Raw genomic sequence first — 16,282 nt, 5'->3', positions numbered from 1 at the left:
ACAATGTGTGGTATTGCATGTGGCTTTTAGCATACTTTTAAAGTTTCTTCATGACGTGACAAGTGTCATTATTCCTATCCTTTCTCCTGCTAGATAATATTCCAGTGGATGGATACATCACCTTTTTATGTATCTGTATCCGCCTCATCTACCCAGGGCCATTGTTTCCCACACGCACTCCACTGGAGCTGAAGCAGGTGTGACCATTTCACAAGCCAGTCTTGGTATGGTGTATTTTCTCTGATTTCGAGTAGAACCCTTGGTGTAGAATTGTGCAACAACTGTTTATTCAAGTGCGCAGTGCCACTTAAAACCCTACCAAGCGAATAGCAAACTATAGCATCATCGAATTTGATGGAGTGGATAGTCTAAAGAACAAGTTCTGAACTCTGAACAGAAAGCAGAGGGCAATTACCAGCTCAAAGTCCCATCACAAGTAAACGGGCTCACACTGGGATACACCTCCAACTGGAGTTCAGAAGAGTATCCTGAGCCTACTCGTGGCCGGCTCCGAGCCCTTCTCTAGCAAGAAGTTAGATGAATGTTAGCTGTAGGTTTTGATTGTTGCCTTCCTGCAGTACGGTAAGGATTGGAAAATCCAGGAACTGTAGTAAATACCAGGGATAGTAAGACACTTTCTGCTTCTCCCTCCAGTAACTTCACTTGTATGTGGGAATGATTAGGTAGCAGCCCCTTTGTTCTTTTACAGTGGGGACTTCCGGTGGCGGTTTGGAACATGCCCAAAGTTTTAGGGCTTAGATCCAACTTCAGATGAAACGACAGAGCCAAAGAAATCAAGAAGAAAGCAAAACCTAGCTTAATGGTCGTAGAAGGGGATTAGGTCCCTGCACCAAGAGGAGCGAGTAGAAAAGGCTCAGCTCGCAGCAGTCTCCAGACAAGTAGTGGTTGGCCGGCGCTCAGCAGCAGCTACTCTGCATGTTCGCGTGTTGTGGCGGTGGCGGTGGGAGGCCTGGAACTTTGGGCACGATCCGAAATGAGGGAAGAGTTAAGTGGGGAGATGAGTGAAGTGGGTAGCTGAAAGCTTCGCGCCCCCCTTTCCCAGAAGAGTGGGCAGTTTAAAGGCCACGTCTACACGGAGTGACAGGCGCTTCCTTTCCAGCAGTATGGTGACTGTGGGTGGGGGGTAGGGGCGGCACCCAGTGTCACAGGGACCTGGAGATGCTGCGGAAAACGCAAACACAGGGCAGATATTACTGCGGTCTTTTCCGCGTCTTGGTTCCTGATCTCATTTCCAGGAGCCTGAGAATCAAAGATTATGTGAGAGTTCCGGGTCCCTCGGACTGGTAGCTAAGTGCTTTGGTACTGGGTTCAACCACCATCAGTTCTCCCTGGGTTTTCTAGTGCCCTTCCCGTGCGCTTTGGGTCCTGGCGCTCTCTTCCATTGGTGGTCTCTTTCTTTTTAACTTCTCGTTCCTGTTAAACTCCCCTTTAGATCTTCCTGCTCCTGCTGCATCGCCCAGCCTTTTTACCTTGTCATTTTATTGTTCTTTTCCTGAGGTCGCTACTCCCAAGCCACCGCGACTCTCCTAGAAATTCCTTTTCATCTTTCACCCACTGGAAACTCTACTTCTGTTTCTGCTCTCTCCAACACCTTCCAGGTTGGAAACTTGTCTTAACCCAGGGTCCCCGCGGAAGCATGGATTCTTAGTCCCCACTTATAGTGCCGGGTCCCCATGCTCCTCTAGGTACCAAGAGTGCCCCCCCAGTCCCTGGCAGGTTTTTTTTTTTTTTTTTTTTGATTCAGCCCTTCGGCTCAGACACCTTAAAGCTTAAAGAGGACAGCAATCAGGTTGGGGTATCCTTTGCTGTAGTGGGTCCTTGTGGGAAAGATATAAACAGGAGGCTGAGTCAGGGTGCGGATATTTCCTCACATAGGCCCATCCTCTGGCCGAGTGGCATTCACGTCGGGGTCTTGTGGGGCTTTTCAGTGTCCATTCTGGGAGGCAACAAGTGAAACTGCAGGATGGGGTTGTTGCGTGTAATTGGCCAGAACAGAAACCAGGGAACGTGTCCTGGTGGGGCTGACCCTAAAGAAGGCTTTGCATATAGGGTAGAAAAACATTGAAGAAAAACTCTATTCTTTTCGAGTCCAAATGCCCCCTTCTAGTGTCTTCACCGCTCTCCCTGCAAGCGGATTTCTCAAAGGATACATACTGGGGTGCTGAAGACTCGTGGGAGAGGGCGCTGGGCAGGGGTGGTCAATGTGGAGATATTTTCAGAGGACTAACTGATAAAGAATAGAATGCGCTCCCTAATTTCCGATTGCCTCCTGTACTTAGACAATGCCTTCCATCCATCCATCCTCCGGCCGGTCGAGGCCCTAGCTTGTCCAGTTGGAGCGGATTTCAGGAACAGAGGAAAATGGGGGCTCTCAAGCCCTCTCCAGCTTCCCTCCGTCGCCCTTCCTGATTGGCTGTGTATCCCCGGAGCCCAACTTCAGTCGCTCTAGAGTCTGTCTGAGCCCCCACAGGAGACGGAGCGCTGCGACCCAGGGCAGGAGGGGCGGCCAGGCCACCTATTCCTGGGTTTTGCATCCCTCGGGCCCCTGGGGGGGGGGGTGGAGCGCCGACAGGATAGGCATCCATCGCCTCCTCCAGGCCCAATTCTCCGTGTCTAGCAGCCTCGGTTCCTCTCCGCCCCCCTTTCCCTCCCAGCGGCGGCCTCCCTCCTCCTCCCCCCCTACCCGCCTGCCTGCCCGCCACCTCCCCCCGGTTTCTCATTCCTGCCACTAGCGCGCTCCGCGGCTCATTCCGCGGCCGCCGCCAGTTGAGGGGAGCGTCGCGAACCGAGGAGCAGATGCCGCGGGGGCCGCTCGCAGCCGCCGCCGACTTGTGAATGGGACTGGGACTGGGACCGGGGCCCGGGCTGACACCGCTGCGCTCACCCAGTGCCAGGGACAGCTGACCAGGAGGTCGCGTCCACCCGCAAGGGCCCCAGGTGAGGTGCTCGGCTTGGCTCTAGACCCTAGACCCCATCTAGATGGGGCTTCTCAGAGTAGGCAGAAAGGGAAAAGAATTGCTTCTGGAGAGACTGTCTGCGGTAGGGGGAGGTTGCTAGCTGATGGAGATCAGTAATGCAAAGCAGGAGAGCTTTTTTTTGAGATGGGGGGCTAAATAAGAGAAAAAAAGGCAGCCAGCTGTGGGAGCAGACAGAACAGGGGTTTGAGGCGCCAGATGTGCGCTCCCGGGTTCTTTGATGTGTTGCCCCCCACCCCCGGGATGGGGGGGCTGTTGCACCATGGCTTCATCACAGGGGGTTTGCTTCGGGTTGGGGCAAGGAACTGCAGAGCTGAGCTCTGGACACGCAGACTGCTCCCGTGATGTCTCTAGGGAAAGTCGACCCCTGTGCGGTGCCCGCCCGCCCATCCGCCCGCGCTGCGCCCGTTCCCCAGACAAGATCGCTCTCTGCGGGGTTCCTAGAGGGGGGTCCTCCGGCGCCTTCTCAGAGAGCTCCCCTGGACTGGGTGCCGGTGTAGAGAGTACGGTAGAAGCCCCAAAAGACAGCAGGAGGCCGGGAGGGAGCAGCGATTGGCCGCACTTTGATAGTGTGGGTCGGGGTCTGTGGACTGCAGCTCTGAGGCCGGGGTTGAGGTGCGAGCTAGCCCTCCAGCTCCCGCCTCTTCGGGGGCTCCAGTCACCCTTCCTAAGCTTCCAGCGGTGCAGGGGATGGTCTACGAGCGGCTCAGACTCGGACTAGGCTCTGGTTTGGACTGGAGTAAGCTTTCCAGGGTCAATGCTAACTTTGAGAATCAAACCTTACCGGAAAGCCTGCGCCTCCTCTCAGAGCGCTCCAAGCCTCCACGGCTTCCGCACGCTCGGCCTCCCTCCCTGAGCTTGGCCTCCCTGCCCGGGTGTAGGAAGAGCAAGAAGCGGCCGGGAGGGGGGAGGCGGCGGGAGCATCCTTTTCCCCTTGTGAAACCCAGCCTTTTTAAGGCAGGGTCTCTTCGCTCTGGGATGCTATGAGTCCCTGGAGAAAGTGGGACCCAGGAGGCCGCTGGTCCAGTTTCCTACTCTCTTTTTTGCCAAGGCCAGAATTTCGCCCGGGCTCCGCACTCCTGCCTTCCGCGGGTGAAAGGTTCGCTAGATGTTCGAAGAAGCCCTGTTGCTTTTTGTTAATAATGCAGCAGGAATCTCACGGGCTATCGCACTGCAATGAAGAAATTGCATCTTCTAATTATTTAACGGTGCCATTTCTGCATGACGAAGGGTCGTCCCTGAGGGCTGGGAGTGGGTTTGTTAATGAAAGCCTGGCACTGCAGGAGGGTAGAGATTTCTTAAAAGTCTCCCCTTCATTTTCTTCCTCAAGGAATCTTTAAGGATGGCTCCTGAATCTTTTCCTATTTTCTCCCGACCGTTCTTATCTATAGACTAGGAAGCAGTAAGTTTTCTGTTTAATCACAGAGAGCAATGATAATTAATCTGGCGAGAGGATAGATCAATTTCCTTATCTGTAGGGTTTGTAGCAGACGTCCAGGGATTTGCGGGGTGTCTGTATTTTCTGGGGACCGGTCTACGAATGTGTTCTCAGGATCGAGGACCTCTTCGCAGCGCATCAGCATATTGGTGAGGCTGAGCTGTGTGTGAGCGCCTTTAAGGGTAGCCGAGAAAAAGAGAAGGGACTGACCTTCATTTCAATAATGTTGGAATTGTTTTCTCTGGTGATCAAGGAGACAGAGTCCCAGAATCTAGAAGGGATGCTCAACCCTGGCTGCAGGCAGCTTGCTCTTTTAGTAGAACAAAGGAATAAAAGTTGCAAAACAAAGGAACATCGCTGTGGCCAGTACTAGAGGGACCCTGAAGCCACAGGCATGTTAAGTTCCTTAAACAATCTCTGACTCTTGAAGTTTTAGGGTTGGCCAGTTAGGTCCTGGAATTCGAACCCTCCGTGCAAAACATCTATCTGGCCTAGTACAAAGGAATGCGAGCTGCACTCAGCAGAGACCACACAGAGGCCAGGGAACTTTGCTGTGTGGAAATGGGGTTTGCATCTTGCTTTCTGAGCAAAGGTATTGCATCCCAGCATACAGATTGAAGTCCTGGGAGTCTACTTTTTTCTTTAGTAGCAACCAATGGTTACTGACATTATTTTTAGTTCAAAGTCTGTATATCCTGGTTAGGCTGTTATATGGAGACAGGAGAGAGAGAGAGAGAGAGAGAGAGAGAGAGAGAGAGAGAGAGAGAGAGACAGAGACAGAGACAGAGACAGAGACAGAGACAGAGACACAGAGAGAATATCTTCATTCCCGGTGTGTGTGTGTGTGTGTGTGTGTGTGTGTGTGTGTGTGTGTGGGGGGGGGTGTGTGAACATATAATTAGGGAGATTGGGAATGGGGTGATCTCGTGAGGCTATACTTGGATATTTGTTTAACATAGACTTAATGCATATTAGGAAAAAAGCAAAAAAGAAGAAAGAAAAAAGAAAGAAAGAAAGAAAAGAAAGAAAGAAAGGAAGAAAGGAAGAAAGCCAGCCTTAAAATAGTTCTTGTGGAAACATTGGACCATCTTGATAACACTCCAGAATTTACATTATGTTCAGAACGCTTATCAGTGCACCGCAGCAAATTACTAGAAACTTAAATTCTATTTTCAATTAAGATGCAATCTTTTGTTAATTTGAAAAAAGTAAAAGCTACAGCTCTATTTTCTTTCTTTTTTATGGCACAGAACTCATATTTCCCCATTTACTGTGGTGGCTTCAGAATGTTTATTTGTGGGAGGAGGGTGCAGAGTTGGAGAGCTATGTCATCATTTGGGGGAATATGGATCAATTTCATGCCCCTTTAATGCACATGTCTTCATAATTCATGGTTTTTCCTTCACGTTGAATAGAATTACATGGCTGCTTTGTCAGGATTCAGGTTTGGAGACCCTCATATGGGAATCACCATGACATTGACTTCATGGCTTGATTTACAATCACAAAAACTACACTCCCACACGCCCTGTGTGTCTTAAAACCTTTTCTATAAATGCCAATAACCTAGGAAGCAGACAATCTACATAAACTTTGATCTATTATATATGTAAATCTATATTTTTCAAAACCACCTAAACAAGGGCTATACATTTGATTTTAGTCTTCAGACCCAATGTTTTTGTGTTGGAAGCTCGAAAATCTGCTATATTTATTTGAGCTTATTTTCAGCATCGACTCTCTAATACTTTGATTATAGCATACTTATTTATTGACTAATAATTATAAAATACACTTCATGGTGTTGAGGGAAGGTGTGGGCTTTTTTCTTGCACAGTTAATTCCACAGAATCGCTATGAATTTCTAAGTATTTCATTAAAAATATACATTCAACTTTATATGTTCACTAGTGAGTGATTTTAATCCAGCAAAATATACATGCAGTGAATTTCCCCTTTATGAAATTAGTCATTCCTTCATTAGAAGTTGGCTAATCTATCAAGAGCTAACATTTTATTTAGAATTTGAAGAGGTCAATGATTACACATCAAAGTTAATGCTCCAGAAATATATAATGATATCTAGCTTATAAAAAGTTGTAAGTTAATTTTTAATGGAAAAGGTACAAAATCCACGAGTTTATTGGAAGAAGAAAAGAAAAACAGGTGAAAGTTGGAAACATTTTAATTTCCTCGTCTGAGTTCACTGGTCCATCAGGATTACTGGGATGGTCATCTAGAGTCGCCTCTTTATGTAGGAAGGACTAACGAACAGAGTGAAGGAGGGTAACTAAACATCTTTCTACTTTACTTTTGCACTGACATTGAGGGCCTTGTGCATCCATGGAAATGGACTCCTTTGCGGAAGATTGCACTTTTGGCCACTAGAGGGCAATGGTGACCTTCTCCAACTTTCGACTTGGAGCCCCTCGGCTTTTGAGGGCACCATGAAAAGCAGTTTTGTTTCTAGTCTTGTCTGCACCCTCTGCAGAGAGGCCAGATTCCTGTCTCTGCCGCTCAGGCTCTGCTCCCGTAGATTGTGTGCACGAGCATCTTCCAAGTGGGAGGACTTGTTACCTGCAGTCTCTTCTTTCATCTTCTGACTTTGCTAGAAAGTTGGGAAATTTTGTGACTTGACTTTACCAGAGACAAAGCCTGGGGATTGGGGTTGAGCAAATGATAACTAAGGTTAGCTCTCATAGAGGCAGCTATGTGCCAGATGTATGTGTGTGTGTATGTATGTATGTATGTATGTATGTATGTATGTATGTGCGTACTTACGTATGTATGTATGTATGGACGGACGGACAGAGGGATGGACGGATGGATGGATGATAATACTTTTGTTTGTTTGTGGTAGGAAGCCCATTTTGATTCCGGGAGGAGGTTGGGATGAACTAGCGGTGGGGGAGGGGAGTATTCCTGAGGTGTCTGTAATAACATTACATTCTTTCAAGAGATTTTAAAGACATCTGCACGTTACTTGCAATGTGCAAAACAAACAAACAAATAAAATAACTGCAATTTAATTTTTGGTGAACACTTTGGAGCATGCAGTTATAATATAGCAGTAAATGCTTTACTATTACACTTAAATCATTCCTGATATTGCCGTATAAAACCTAACTTTAGCACGGAGTCAAATTTAATTCATGTTTAGCCCTCAAACACTGAAGTTTAATCATTGAGGCTTTTTTTTTTTAATTTCCTTTTTCAGTGATATGGAAAGGATAGTTCATGATTAAGCTGCACATTTTGGGCTGTAGAAACTTATTATTTGTTACTGTTTGATGGTGTAATTGTTAAAGTTCAGAAAATTGAATGAACTAATGCTATGTAATGATTAAGAGGAAAGCTCGATTAAGAATAAGTACAGTCTTATGCGGATTTTGTTTAACTGAATGGAGTTGCTTCCCTGGTAGTTCAGCAGTAGAATTCTTAGCAGCTCTGAGCTGTGTTGGAATTTGTGGACATTTGATGAAGATGGGATCAATGCAAATGGATTATGGGAGGGACTATTAAGTCACTTAGTGGAAAGTAAGATGAAGTGTTTTGTAAACCGATGCTCACTCACTACCAGACAGTTGATTTAACTTTTAGAGAAACGGTGATTTTACATTTTAAGGGCTCGTGTATAATGCACATTAGAACTGTAGACCAATTTTCACTGTCATTTGGTTTGGTTGGAGGACATTTGTTGAGATCTAGAGAGAAACTGTATTTCTATAACATAGCAGTCAGTCGAAGATTTCAGCTCAGGCAGGCAGAATTTGGTACCTTAGGACGTAAAATGGGAGAGGAATCTAAGGGTGACGAGATGAATTAGGGGAAGAAATCAGAGAGAGCATGAGGGAAAAATCACCTAGCTATAAAGTGTTCTCTCTTATTTTCCTACATCTCCCAATGTCTCCAGGTAGAACATTTTGGGGGCTGAGCCTGGAAGTTTCTGTAAATGGTTCTCCTGCCAGGGAACAGGGCATTGCTGTGTGTCTTCTGTAACTGTGTACTCCTTGAAGAGTATTTGTGAATGAACACTGCTTTCCTATCAGATTCTCTGTGCTGTTGCAGATGGCGAGAAGCCTTTACTTCCTGATCTGATCCATTCCACTGGAGTGACTTTTACACATTAAACTCATCTCTCACTGTTCAGTTCTTTTTACAAGGAATGGCTTCAGGCCCAGTGTCACCCTCCATATAATGGTGATCTGATTGTAAGTGCAAGCTCAGTGGTAGGATGGCTCCTCCCTGGTCTTAATTTCAGACACAGAGAGATCTGTTTCCAGTTCTCCTTGTGTTCCAGCGGTGCATCAAGAATATGAGAAGAGGCCTGGCTATCAATGCTAGATTATACTTCAAGATATGAATAAGTTTGGTGTGATTGGCTCTGATGACTAAACTGTGGGCACTCACTGTGGTCTTTGGAAACATTTTGCCCAAAGAGTTAGGGTGGTTTTTATCGTTGCTGAAGCTTGGCCCAGTTATTTAAACATGGCAGTAGCCTTGCTCAGCAGCACGGCCCCAATAAGGATGAGAAGAATGAACTTAGGCATGTATTTGTATGGTTACACCTGCCCTTATTAAAAATGTGTCTTTTCTTCATCAGGGCTTTTTCCAGTACTCTTTAAAAATATTTATCCATTCATTGTGTGTGTGTATATATGCTTCCTCTGTATGTATGTATACCATGTGTGTTCCTGGCACACATGGAGGACAGAAGAAGGCATGGGGTCATTTGGTATTGGAGAGAGCTGTAAGCTACCACGTCAGTGCTGGAAACTGAACCCAGGTTCTCTATAAGAGCAGTAAGTGTTGTTAACCACTGCACCATCTCTCCAGGTCCTTTCCAATAATTTTGACTTTAAAATAGAGCATTAAGTATTATTGATTTTGACTACTCAGGATTTTTTTTTTAATCTCCATACAAGGCCTTTATGAAGAACACACACTTTAGCTGATCCTAGTCCCACCCACATCTTTTCAGAACTTTAAGTATCCTGCATTTAAAATTTCTTTGTTTATGGATATCTAGTGAAAACTAACCCACAAATTATGTGAAGACTCAGATGCCTGTTCTGAAAAAACAAAACAAACAAACAAACAAAAATATAAACAGACCTTATAATAATATCTCTGTATGTGTTCTGGGATTGTTTCAAAGGAAAAAAACAGGTTGAACCCAATGCCTACTGCACTCCAATAAACACTGAAGCCACCGACTGCAGAAGTAAAGCCTGGGGCTGAGGAGAGACTCTTCAGTCAATCAAAAGACTTGCTGAGCAAAAAGACCTGAGTTCAATCCCTAGAAATGCCAGTGGCATGCACTTGTAATCCCAGTTCCAGGAGGTGGAAACAGGCAAATATGCCTGGGGCTCTCTGGTCAGCCAGCCTGGTTTATCAGGGAGCCCCAGGTTCAATGAGAGACCCTGTCTCCCAAAACAAGGTAGATGACACGTGACGTGTCTAAAGTTGTCTGTGGCCTTCTCAGGCATGCGCACATGTGTCCTTGGGTCCTTGGGCTTATGCTCCTGCATGTGCCTGCATACATCCACACAGCCCTTTCCCCACACACAGAACTGGGATTTGGTTTTCTAGACTAATGATGACAGTCAGCAGCTCCTACTTTCAATGATTAGATGTAAATCTTTGCTGTAGATTGGGGCATCTCTCAGTAAAGTGATGGAGTGTTCGTTAGCGCCTGCCTGTTTTGAATGATTTCATGTGTTTAAGTGAGCCATCCTTCTTCCATTTAGAATATTCAGGAGGCAGTAGAGATTTTAGAGATAGTTACTGCTTTTAAAGGGGCCAGGCCTCCTTTATACCTTTGCAAGCCTTGTTTCCACCGTTCATTCCTCTCACATATGGGTTGCTGTGGGGAGTTACCCTGAAGTAACGTCTTCCTGGGAACGCTGCCGGAGCATGTGATTTGCTGATATCCATCAGGGGTCTGCTTTCGTGTAAAAGAGGCTCATTACTATTCCAGACTAGCTTAAAAGATAATTAGTCTCTTGATAAATCGTCTCAATTTCAAGACTGTTCCTGTTTGTTTTTCAGGTAAATGTAGTCTGGGATTTCAAAGGGCTTGCACAGTGACAATTTTAACCCCTGAAGAGACAGCCGCTGAAGGAGTTTGTGCCCCACTCGGTGATGTCTGTCTATAATGGACCCAGAAAAGAACACAACGACTTGATTTCTAGATTAAAAAATCCAGGGGGACTCACTCTCTTCGCATCCCTTATTGGTTTCCCAACCATTTTTACACACTGTTTCTCAGCCAGCCTGTGCTTTGCAAGCTCCTGAGCCCTCCATGTTGTCTGGGTGCTTCCTATCTGCAGCCTCCGTCGGGCACCTGTTCTTGCCCTAGGCCAGTGTTCTATCCAGCCCTTTCCTCCTGCATTCACCTGGTAATGGAGATTAACAGAGAAGGTCATTTTTTGAGATCCTACTATGTGCCATGTGCTGACACCATCTCTCTATAATCCTTTATAGCATCTATAGGAGCTAGGATTAGTAACTGTTTAACAAAGGCGGAGAAATTCCTCTCAGGGGAACTTAAGACACTTGAGGCTACGTTTGCAAATCTACTCTGAGTCCCAATGTTCCGCAGTTTCCTACTACGTGGGATGTGTGTCAAATGCCTGGACCTTCCTACTAATCGTGGACAAAATGTACTACATAAAATATGAGTTAGTCATGTGACCGTGGTACCCCGCGCAGTCCCAAACCTTTTCCATAAAAGGAGCTTCCAAGGGTTTCTGGTTTAATTCTTCTCAGCAGGGGTTCTTCTTGACAATGATCTTACAAGCATCCTAAATGTCTCATGGATGGCAGCCTGTTAACCACCGCTCAGGGAAACTGGAAAGCAGGAGGTGATTCATTAGCTTTGTCCGTTAAAATGCTCTCTCTCTGTTCTTCTAGCTGGGCAGCCTTGTCTAGCAGTTGGAGATGATGCCCCTAGCCTCACAGAGACTTGATGTGCCAGTAGGTGGGATACTCAGAGGGGACCCCACCAGCTCAGAGGAGATGTGCGGGGAGTAGGGGAAGGATTGTGGGAGGAGGTGAGCATGAGGGGGGCAGTAAGTGAGTGGGATGTAAAGTGAAAAGTTAAAGAAAAAAAAAAGCTCTGTCTAATGAAGGAGGTGTTACCTTGTGTAACTTCTTCCCGGGAACTTATATTTAGTTTCCCAGCATATGTCCATCTTTCCTGACAGCCTTACAGATATTAGAAACTGGTTTTCCATAACAGTTGAACTACAGAATTTATTGTGCACTAAGTCAGTGTGGTATTATGCTAACGAAGGATTCCATGCACTCTCTGATTTCCTACCCATAAAAGCACTGAAAGAGTATAATCACATCCCACAAGGAGAGAAAACATTCATTTCTGGGATCCTGGAGCAGATAACAAACAAATCTGGGATTCATATCTAGGCACCAGACACCAAAGCTTGTCTACCCTGTTGGGATGTTCTTGTCATTTAATGTTTAACCAAACTGATGAGATATGGCTTCCAGATTTTCCATCCTGATCATCTTTCATCTGCTTCTGCCACCTCACTCCTGAAATCTGACAAAAGGGACACCAGATGCTGCTGCCTGCTGCACTCTGATCACTGTGGCTGAATAGGAGGATTCTGTCTTGTAATGAAGTCTGAGGACTTGTTTTTATCAAATAGTACTCTCAGAAGTCAGGTGTATGAAATCACTACATAAATCATCCACTATTCCAGTTGGCCTTCCTAGAGGTGCTGAACCATCCATAGGAGAATCCAGAATCACCTAGAAATTCCACAGCAGATAGTAGTACCCCTACTGACCATGAAGTGAGTTGCCTTGGCTCTTAACACAATCCCTTTTCCCTATCTATAAGCAAGAGTCAAGGGCATTTAGACAAGCCCACATGAGTGCAATGTTTGCATGTGTATGTGTGGGGGGGCATGGTGAGGGTATTTAACTAAAAAATAATTTTAGCATATGTACTAGTGATCTGGTGCTTTTTAAAACATTACTTAATTCCAAGCTGTCTAAAGATACATACAGCCTGTCACATCCATGGCCAGCTAAGCTGAAATAATTTACATGATTCTTACATGGGGGTCTGCTGTCAATTTTTTTTAAATTGGATATTTTTATTTACATTTCAAATGTTATTCCCTTTCCCAGTTTTCCAACCATAAGATCCCCTATCTCCTTCCCTTTTCTTCTATAAGGGTGTTCCCCCTTCCCAACTAATCCCCCCTTCCTGCCTCCCCACCCTGACATTCCCCTACACTGGGGGGGCAGTCAATTGGATATGCTATTCAATAGTATTTTGTAATTGGTCTTGGCCTTTTTGGGTCTTAGCCTTTAACTCTTTCCTGCTGTGTAGTGATCCCCCCCACACCCCGGGCTCTTTCCTTTCCGTAGTTCTATTGAGGATGAACTGAGAATGTTACTTGTGACACACAGCTTCCTATCACTAACATGTTGTACTAATGGTGATTTGTTTATAAGGAGAAAATGTATTTGGACTCACAGTTTTAATCAAGCTATGATGGATTGGTTCTTTCAGTTTGGCCTATGACAAGCAGCCTATGGGGTTGAGAAGTGAATCATGGGTTGGGGGACATCTTGCTTCATTATCAGGAAACAAAAAGGAGGGGGGAAAAGATCTGGGTCAGACAGTCCCCATCAAGGGTACACCGACAATGATATGAAGACCATCTGTTGGAGTTTCCTTTATTTCTCCATAACACTACATTAGGGAAAGTGACACACACATAAGTGTGTGTGTGTGTGTGTGTGTGTGTGTGTGTGTGTGTATGTGTTAGAAGCAATGGGAGCAGTCAAAATGCAAGCTATAGTAGTGACCTTAATTTACTTACCACAAGTGTCACATCTGTAAAGAGCTGTCATGATACGAATGGCTTTGTCATCAAGGGCTGTGAGTGGAACATACAGTTGTTGAAAAATCACAAGAACATTTTCTCAGTGGGTTGATACTGTCCAGAATTCAGAAAGTAGTCAGTGTCCTCTATAAAACTTGAGGTTGTAGTAGTCAGTGATAGAGAAGAAGGAGACATTAACACATTGGGCTTAAGAAAGGGCAAGACACTTCCAGCTCAATGTGCAAAGATGGTGTTCAGAAGGCATGATGTAATTGAAGGCCTGCATGTTAGGAACGGACCCTAGAGGTTGTCTAGACTAAAGCACTGTGCCAGTAGGTGGTCCTGTTTTCCTATCACACTCTAGAAATGCTGTGATACCCTTGCTGATGTGCAACTTACTGTGCCTTAAAAAAATACCATTGGCACATTGACATATGCCACTGTTAGAAATACTTCATTATGTTGAGCCAAATTCAGACACTTGGAAGATTATGTTCTTTGAATTTGATGACGTGTAGAATGGAAGGAATTCGTCTTCCATGCTATGACTATTTGTTATTTACCTTCCAGGATGGCTTCTTCCAATCTCCACATGTCCAGATTACACAGCCCATTCATTTTTCCCTCCAAACCTCTTCACAGAAAAGGATTGCAGACCGAAATCCAGGCGGCTAGACTGTAGATTATCAGCTCTCTTCTATACACTTCTTTTATTGCAGCCTGAGGCTACATTACATTAGCTTTTATTGCCAGACATATCACCCAGAGGACTTCTGCTCCACAGTTTATTTGTTTATTTGTTTTTCCTTATGTAGTGCTGTTGAGACACATTTCCCCACCTGTCCGTGTGCATGTAAGGCATGATAAGGCACCTTCTGAGCTGTATAAGCTCTAAAACCAGGCTGACTTACTTAAAATCCTAGCCCGGAGATCTGCCCGTTGTGCAAGTAGTCTGTTTTCTTTCTTTTCTTTTTCTTTTTTATATTCTTTTCACTTTCTTTCATTCATTTCTTCCTTTTAATTAATTAATATTTTTACACTTTTCCACTTGTCTACCATGCAATGATCAACCTTATAAGGTGGCTCCGATACGAAGTTGTATTAAGACAAAAATTCTTTATGTGGTGCATATAATGGCAATATATTATTTCAATCACCATTGTATTCCATAGTTGCATGGTGTCCATTTAATTGGTACATCAAATATTTTTAAGCTTAATTCTGTCATGCAGAATATCTGTCATCCTTGTTAATCTCATATTTTGGGTCAGTTTAACCACATCTACTGACCCCCCCCCCCCAAAAAAAGACTAAAGAAAAAAAATAACTTAGAGATATCCAGATGCAAGCAGGGCTAGAGTCATGTTAAAATCATTCAAGACTTCGAACTGAGTGATCCAGTATTCCAGAAGAATACCTTCTCTCTGTAACTCATTCTTCATGATGCACATTTAGAGCTTTGTTTGCCTGATCTTCTACTTGGTCACAGAGTCACTTCTCAATGTTTGGAGAATAAACTCCTGTAAAAGTTCCTATAAAAAGAAACTTCTTTCTACTTGCTGTCTTAAATGACCAGAAAGTGCTTTTTACTAGTTTCTGTGGTAGCCAGAGCAACAACTGAGTCCCAACTTCTTTATATTCAATATATATTGTATGTACAAATACAGAGAAAGCAAGATAGAGAAAGAAAGAGGAAGAGATGAAGGAGAGGGAAGATGGGGGGTGGGGTGTAAGAGATTTGAGGACAAGACAGTTACTGATATTGTTGATGAAGGATCATTTCCGTTATAACAGTAGCGATATAGCAAAGGTCTCTGTAGTGGTGGACTTTCATTTATGGAAAGGATTGCTATGGTGTCTATATCCACTGATTTTTATGTTAGGATCTGGTCTATAGCTCTTATTCTCCACTCTTCTGCAATTCCTGGTGGTTTCCAGCACCCTTTTCTCTAGTGTTCCTGCCAGAATTGTACCACATAGAGTTCGTGAGTTTGTTTTTATTGCTTTCGACTAAACAACCCCAAATGCTGCATTTCCCCCACGTTTCTTGGTTTTGGTGAGGAATAAGCTTACTGCAATACCTAGGTGAGACTTTTGGCTTTTGTTTTCTGTTGGAAGGGTGCTTAGAGTGCTAGGTATGGAATGGAACACCAAGAAACTTCCTTAAACATCATTTTGACTTAGGTTGAGCATCAATTATAGGTGGCATCAGATGTTAGAACTTTAGCAGAGCATCTCCACAGAGCTCAGTTGAAAAGTTTTTATTTCCAGAGTTTTCCTAGAGGAAGCAGTATAAGAGATTTACCTTTGTTAGACAGTGTTTGTTGCAAAGGACAGGGAAATTATCTGGAGAAAATGATTTGAGCCTTGTAAGTCATTGCAAAAGTCCTAAGTCATGGAATAGATAGGGATTCTGTGGCATTGTTGAGTATATGAAAGTAGACTGTCCTCGGAATGGAGAAGTAATTCGAATCACATCTCAGCTCCTGGACAGAGCAGTCTGCATTTCTCTGAGCCCTGTGACAGCCTCTACGTTGGCCCTAAGTAGCTGACAATTCCCCTTCATGAAACTGGGTGAGTATGTGGTGGGCACACAATGAAATGCCTTCTAGGATTTGCTCCATACTATTCCAGGATGTTTGCCCATTTATGACTATTCTAACTCATAACATTTTACTCTAAAATTCATGCAGAGTAAACAGATGTTTGTCTTGTGCCACCTCACTCTCCTGTATATACATGGTACATAGACACAGCTGTGGTATAAGTCATAGTTTTCATTTTCACTATCACTTTTTTTTACAGAGCTAAATAGCACTATATAAATGAAGTGTCACTCTAAGAATTATTATCTTAGAGAAACATTACAGTTTAGCTCTTAGCACCAGGCACACTTCCCTTCAAAGTAATGCATTGTTGATTCTTGGGTTTATTTCATTGTCATCTTGACTGTAAACATCTCAGAAATTCTCTAACTTCAGTAA

General features: G+C 44.5%; 1 protein-coding gene across 1 annotated transcript in view; it reads left to right on the top strand.

Annotated features, from left to right (window-relative positions):
- The first annotated feature begins 1,995 nt into the window (after positions 1-1,995).
- Cdh11 (cadherin 11) overlaps positions 1,996-16,282 on the top strand; it is a 154,691-nt gene continuing 140,404 nt past the window's right edge. Inside the window, exon 1 of the mRNA XM_032887461.1 lies at positions 1,996-2,958. The gene's annotated coding sequence lies outside the window, so the exon portion shown is untranslated. The remainder of the gene's footprint in view (positions 2,959-16,282) is intronic.

Source organism: Rattus rattus, chromosome 17 (assembly GCF_011064425.1).
Source record: "Rattus rattus isolate New Zealand chromosome 17, Rrattus_CSIRO_v1, whole genome shotgun sequence".
NCBI lineage: Eukaryota > Metazoa > Chordata > Mammalia > Rodentia > Muridae > Rattus > Rattus rattus.
This window is presented reverse-complemented; position numbering and strand designations above follow the sequence as displayed.